The sequence below is a fragment of the Symphalangus syndactylus genome, chromosome 12 (assembly GCF_028878055.3).
Source record: "Symphalangus syndactylus isolate Jambi chromosome 12, NHGRI_mSymSyn1-v2.1_pri, whole genome shotgun sequence".
Lineage (NCBI taxonomy): Eukaryota > Metazoa > Chordata > Mammalia > Primates > Hylobatidae > Symphalangus > Symphalangus syndactylus.
Window position 1 is genome coordinate 107,769,002 of NC_072441.2, and position 7,042 is coordinate 107,776,043.

The following is a 7,042-nucleotide window of genomic DNA, read 5'->3' on the forward strand; positions in this document are numbered from 1 at the left end:
TTAGTTGAACAAACAGAACAGGAAGAGGTTTCACACAATTCTTCTGTGTAGTTTTTATTTGTAGATATTCTTTTTCCCAATATAGGCCTCCTAGCGCTCAGAATGTCCAATTGCAGTTTCTACAGAAAGAGTGTTTCAGAACGGCTCAATCAAAAGTAAGGTTCAACTCTGTTAGTTGAATGCACAGAACAGAAAGAAGTTTCATACAATGCTTCTGTGTAGTTTATATTTGAACATATTCTTTTTTCCACTATTACCCACTTAGCGCTACGAATGTCCAGTTGCATTTTCTACAGACAGAGTGTTTCAAAACTGCTCAATCAAAGGTATGGTTTAACTCTGTTAGCTGAATGCTCAGATCAGAAAGAAGTTTCACAGAATGCTTCTGTGTAGTTTATATTTGAATATATTCCTTTTTCCACTACTACGCTCTTAGCGCTCCAAATGTCCAGTTGCATTTTCTACAGAAAGAGTGTTCAGATCTGCTCAATCAAAAGTATGGTTTAACTCTGTTAGCTGAATGCACAGATCAGAAAGAAGTTTCACCGAATGATTCTGTGTAGTTTATATTTGAAGACATTCCTTTTTCCACTATTACCCCCTTAGCGCTCCGAATCTCCACTTGCATTTTCTACAAAAAGAGTGTTTCATAACTGCTCAATCAAAAATATGTTTTATCTCTGTTAACTGAATTTACAGATCAGAAATAAGTTTCACAGAATGCATCTGTGTAGTTTTTATTTGAAGATATTCTTTTTCCCAATGTAGGCCTCTTAGCGCTTAGCATGTCCAATTGCAGTTTCTACAGAAAGTGTATTTCAGAACGGCTCAATCAAAAGTAAGGTTCAACTCTGTTAGTTGAATGCACAGAATAGAAAGAATTTTCACAGAATGCTACTGTGTAGTTTGTATTTGAATATATTCCTTTTTCCACTATTACCCTCTTAGCGCTCCGAATGTCCACTTGCATTTTCTACAGAAAGAGTGTTCAGAACTGCGCAATCAAAAGTATGGTTTAACTCTGTTAGCTTTATGAACATATCAGGAATAAGTTTCACACAATGCTTCTGTGTAGTTTTTATTTGAAGATATTATTTTTCCCAATAGAGGCCTCTTAGCGCTCAGAATGTCCAATTGCAGTTTCTACAGAAAGAGTGTTTCAGAAAGGCTCAATCAAATGTAAGGTTCAACTCTGTTAGTTGAATGCACAGAACAGAAAGAAGTTTCATACAATGCTTCTGTGTAGTTTATATTTGAACATATTCTTTTTTCCACTATTACCCACTTAGCGCTACGAATGTCCAGTTGCATTTTCTACAGACAGAGGGTTTCAAAACTGCTCAATCAAAAGTATGGTTTAACTCTGTTAGCTGAATGCTCAGATCAGAAAGAAGTTTCACAGAATGCTTCTGTGTAGTTTATATTTGAATATATTCCTTTTTCCACTACTACTCTCTTAGCGCTCCAAATGTCCAGTTGCATTTTCTACAGAAAGAGTGTTCAGATCTGCTCAATCAAAAGTATGGTTTAACTCTGTTAGCTGAATGCACACATCACAAAGAAGTTTCACAGAATGATTCTGTGTAGTTTACATTTGAAGACATTCCTTTTTCCACTATTACCCACTTAGCGCTCCGAATCTCCACTTGCATTTTCTACAGAAAGAGTGTTTCAGAACGGCTCAATCAAAACTAAGGTTCAACTCTTTTAGTTGAACAAACAGAACAGAAAGATGTTTCACACAATTCTTCTGTGTAGTTTTTATTTGTAGACATTCTTTTTCCCAATATAGGCCTCCTAGCGCTCAGAATGTCCAATTGCAGTTTCTACAGAAAGAGTGTTTCAGAAAGGCTCAATCAAAAGTAAGGTTCAACTCTGTTAGTTGAATGCACAGAACAGAAAGAATTTTTTCAGAATGCTACTGTGTAGTTTATATTTGAATATATTCCTTTTTCCACTATTACCCTCTTAGCGCTCCGAATGTCCACTTGCATTTTCTACAGAAAGAGTGTACAGAACTGCGCAATCAAAAGTATGGTTTAACTCTGTTAGCTTAATGAACATATCAGAAATAAGTTTCACAGAATGCTTCTGTGTAGTTTTTATTTGAAGATATTATTTTTCCCAATATAGGCCTCTTAGCGCTCAGAATGTCCAATTGAAGTTTCTACAGAAAGAGTGTTTCAGAAAGGCTCAATCAAAAGTAAGGTTCAACTCTGTTAGTTGAATGCACAGAACAGAAAGAAATTTCATACAATGCTTCTGTGTAGTTTATATTTGAACATATTTTTTTTCCACATTACCCGCTTAGCGCTACGAATGTCCAGTTGCATTTTCTACAGACAGAGTGTTTCAAAACTGCTCAATCAAAAGTATGGTTTAACTCTGTTAGCTGAATGCTCAGATCAGAAAAAAGTTTCACGGAATGCTTCTGTGTAGTTTATATTTGAATATATTCCTTTTTCCACTACTACGCTCTTAGCGCTCCAAATGTCCAGTTGCATTTTCTACAGAAAGAGTGTTCAGATCTGCTCAATCAAAAGTATGGTTTAACTCTGTTAGCTGAATGCACAGATCACAAAGATGTTTCTTAGAATGATTCTGTGTAGTTTATCTTTGAAGACATTCCTTTTTCCACTATTACCTTATTAGCGCTCCGAATCTCCACTTGCATTTTCTACAAAAAGAGTGTTTCATAACTGCTCAATCAAAAATATGTTTTATCTCTGTTAACTGAATTTACAGATCAGAAATTAGTTTCACAGAATGCATCTGTGTAGTTTTTATTTGAAGATATTCTTTTTCCCAATGTAGGCCTCTTAGCGCTTAGCATGTCCAATTGCAGTTTCTACAGAAAGAGTGTTTCAGAACGGCTCAATCAAAAGTAAGGTTCAACTCTGTTAGTTGAATGCACAGAACAGAAAGAATTTTCACAGAATGCTACTGTGTAGTTTATATTTGAATATATTCCTTTTTCCACTATTACCCTCTTAGCGCTCCGAATGTCCACTTGCATTTTCTACAGAAAGAGTGTTCAGAACTGCGCAATCAAAAGTATGGTTTAACTCTGTTAGCTTAATGAACATATCAGAAATAAGTTTCACACAATGCTTCTGTGTAGTTTTTATTTGAAGATATTATTTTTCCCAATATAGGCCTCTTAGCGCTCAGAATGTCCAATTGCAGTTTCTACAGAAAGAGTGTTTCAGAAAGGCTCAATCAAAAGTCAGGTTCAACTCTGTTAGTTGAATGCACAGAACAGAAAGAAGTTTCATACAATGCTTCTGTGTAGTTTATATTTGAACATATTCTTTTTTCCACTATTACCCACTTAGCGCTACGAATGTCCAGTTGCATTTTCTACAGACAGAGTGTTTCAAAACTGCTCAATCAAAAGTATGGTTTAACTCTGTTAGCTGAATGCTCAGATCAGAAAGAAGTTTCACAGAATGCTTCTGTGTAGTTTATATTTGAATATATTCCTTTTTCCACTACTACTCTCTTAGCGCTCCAAATGTCCAGTTGCATTTTCTACAGAAAGAGTGTTCAGATCTGCTCAATCAAAAGTATGGTTTAACTCTGTTAGCTGAATGCACAGATCAGAAAGAAGTTTCACAGAATGATTCTGTGTAGTTTATATTTGGAGACATTCCTTTTTCCACTATTACCCTCTTAGCGCTCCGAATCTCCACTTGCATTTTCTACAGAAAGAGTGTTTCAGAACGGCTCAATCAAAACTAACGTCCAACTCTTTTAGTTGAACAAACAGAACAGAAAGAAGTTTCACACAATTCTTCTGTGTAGTTTTTATTTGTAGACATTCTTTTTCCCAATATAGGCCTCTTAGCGCTCAGAATGTGCAATTGCAGTTTCTACAGAAAGAGTGTTTCAGAACGGCTCAATCAAAAGTAAGGTTCAACTCTGTTAGTTGAATGCACAGAACAGAAAGAAGTTTCATACAATGCTTCTGTGTAGTTTATATTTGAACATATTCTTTTTTCCACTATTACCCACTTAGCGCTACGAATGTCCATTTGCATTTTCTACAGACAGAGTGTTTCAAAACTGCTCAATCAAAAGTATGGTTTAACTCTGTTAGCTGAATGCTCAGATCAGAAAGAAGTTTCACAGAATGCTTCTGTGTAGTTTATATTTGAATATATTACTTTTTCCACTACTACACTCTTAGCGCTCCAAATGTCCAGTTGCATTTTCTACAGAAAGAGTGTTCAGATCTGCTCAATCAAAAGTATGGTTTAATTCTGTTAGCTGAATGCACAGATCACAAAGAAGTTTCACAGAATGATTCTGTGTAGTTTATATTTGAAGACATTCCTTTTTCCACTATTACCCACTTAGCGCTCCGAATCTCCACTTGCATTTTCTACAAAAAGAGTGTTTCATAACTGCTCAATCAAAAATATGTTTTATCTCTGTTAACTGAATTTACAGATCAGAAATAAGTTTCACAGAATGCATCTGTGTAGTTTTTATTTGAAGATATTCTTTTTCCCAATGTAGGCCTCTTAGCGCTTGGCATGTCCAATTGCAGTTTCTACAGAAAGAGTGTTTCAGAACGGCTCAATCAAAAGTAAGGTTCAACTCTGTTAGTTGAATGCACAGAACAGAAAGTATTTTCACAGAATGCTACTGTGTAGTTTATATTTGAATATATTCCTTTTTCCACTATTACCCTCTTAGCGCTCCGAATGTCCACTTGCATTTTCTACAGAAAGAGTGTTCAGAACTGCGCAATCAAAAGTATGGTTTAACTCTGTTAGCTTAATGAACATATCAGAAATAAGTTTCACACAATGCTTCTGTGTAGTTTTTATTTGAAGATATTATTTTTCCCAATATAGGCCTCTTAGCGCTCAGAATGTCCAATTGCAGTTTCTACAGAAAGAGTGTTTCAGAAAGGCTCAATCAAAAGTAAGGTTCAACTCTGTTAGTTGAATACACAGAACAGAAAGAAGTTTCATACAATGCTTCTGTGTAGTTTATATTTGAACATATTCTTTTTCCACTATTACCCACTTAGCGCTACGCATGTCCAGTTGCATTTTCTACAGACAGAGTGTTTCAAAACTGCTCAATCAAAATTATGGTTTAACTCTGTTAGCTGAATGCTCAGATCAGAAAGAAGTTTCACAGAATGCTTCTGTGTAGTTTATATTTGAATATATTCCTTTTTCCACTACTACTCTCTTAGCGCTCCAAATGTCCAGTTGCATTTTCTACAGAAAGAGTGTTCAGATCTGCTCAATCAAAAGTATGGTTTAACTCTGTTAGCTGAATGCACAGATCACAAAGAAGTTTCTTAGAATGATTCTGTGTAGTTTATATTTGAAGACATTCCTTTTTCCACTATTACCCTCTTAGCGCTCCGAATCTCCACTTGCATTTTCTACAAAAAGAGTGTTTCATAACTGCTCAATCAAAAATATGTTTTATCTCTGTTAACTGAATTTACAGATCAGAAATAAGTTTCACAGAATGCATCTGTGTAGTTTTTATTTGAAGATATTATTTTTCCCAATGTAGGCCTCTTAGCGCTTAGCATGTCCAATTGCAGTTTCTACAGAAAGAGTGTTTCAGAACGGCTCAATCAAAACTAAGGTTCAACTCTGTTAGTTGAATGCACAGAACAGAAAGAATTTTCACAGAATGCTACTGTGTAGTTTATATTTGAATATATTCCTTTTTCCACTATTACCCTCTTAGCGCTCCGAATGTCCACTTGTATTTTCTACAGAAAGAGTGTTCAGAACTGCGCAATCAAAAGTATGGTTTAACTCTGTTAGCTTAATGAACATATCAGAAATAAGATTCACACAATGCTTCTGTGTAGTTTTTATTTGAAGATATTATTTTTCCCAATATAGGCCTCTTAGCGCTCAGAATGTCCAATTGCAGTTTCTACAGAAAGAGTGTTTCAGAAAGGCTCAATCAAAAGTCAGGTTCAACTCTGTTAGTTGAATGCACAGAACAGAAAGAAGTTTCATACAATGCTTCTGTGTAGTTTATATTTGAACATATTCTTTTTTCCACTATTACCCACTTAGCGCTACGAATGTCCAGTTGCATTTTCTACAGACAGAGTGTTTCAAAACTGCTCAATCAAAAGTATGGTTTAACTCTGTTAGCTGAATGCTCAGATCAGAAAGAAGTTTCACAGAATGCTTCTGTGTAGTTTATATTTGAATATATTACTTTTTCCACTACTACACTCTTAGCGCTCCAAATGTCCAGTTGCATTTTCTACAGAAAGAGTGTTCAGATCTGCTCAATCAAAAGTATGGTTTAATTCTGTTAGCTGAATGCACAGATCACAAAGAAGTTTCACAGAATGATTCTGTGTAGTTTATATTTGAAGACATTCCTTTTTCCACTATTACCCACTTAGCGCTCCGAATCTCCACTTGCATTTTCTACAAAAAGAGTGTTTCATAACTGCTCAATCAAAAATATGTTTTATCTCTGTTAACTGAATTTACAGATCAGAAATAAGTTTCACAGAATGCATCTGTGTAGTTTTTATTTGAAGATATTCTTTTTCCCAATGTAGGCCTCTTAGCGCTTGGCATGTCCAATTGCAGTTTCTACAGAAAGAGTGTTTCAGAACGGCTCAATCAAAAGTAAGGTTCAACTCTGTTAGTTGAATGCACAGAACAGAAAGTATTTTCACAGAATGCTACTGTGTAGTTTATATTTGAATATATTCCTTTTTCCACTATTACCCTCTTAGCGCTCCGAATGTCCACTTGCATTTTCTACAGAAAGAGTGTTCAGAACTGCGCAATCAAAAGTATGGTTTAACTCTGTTAGCTTAATGAACATATCAGAAATAAGTTTCACACAATGCTTCTGTGTAGTTTTTATTTGAAGATATTATTTTTCCCAATATAGGCCTCTTAGCGCTCAGAATGTCCAATTGCAGTTTCTACAGAAAGAGTGTTTCAGAAAGGCTCAATCAAAAGTAAGGTTCAACTCTGTTAGTTGAATACACAGAACAGAAAGAAGTTTCATACAATGCTTCTGT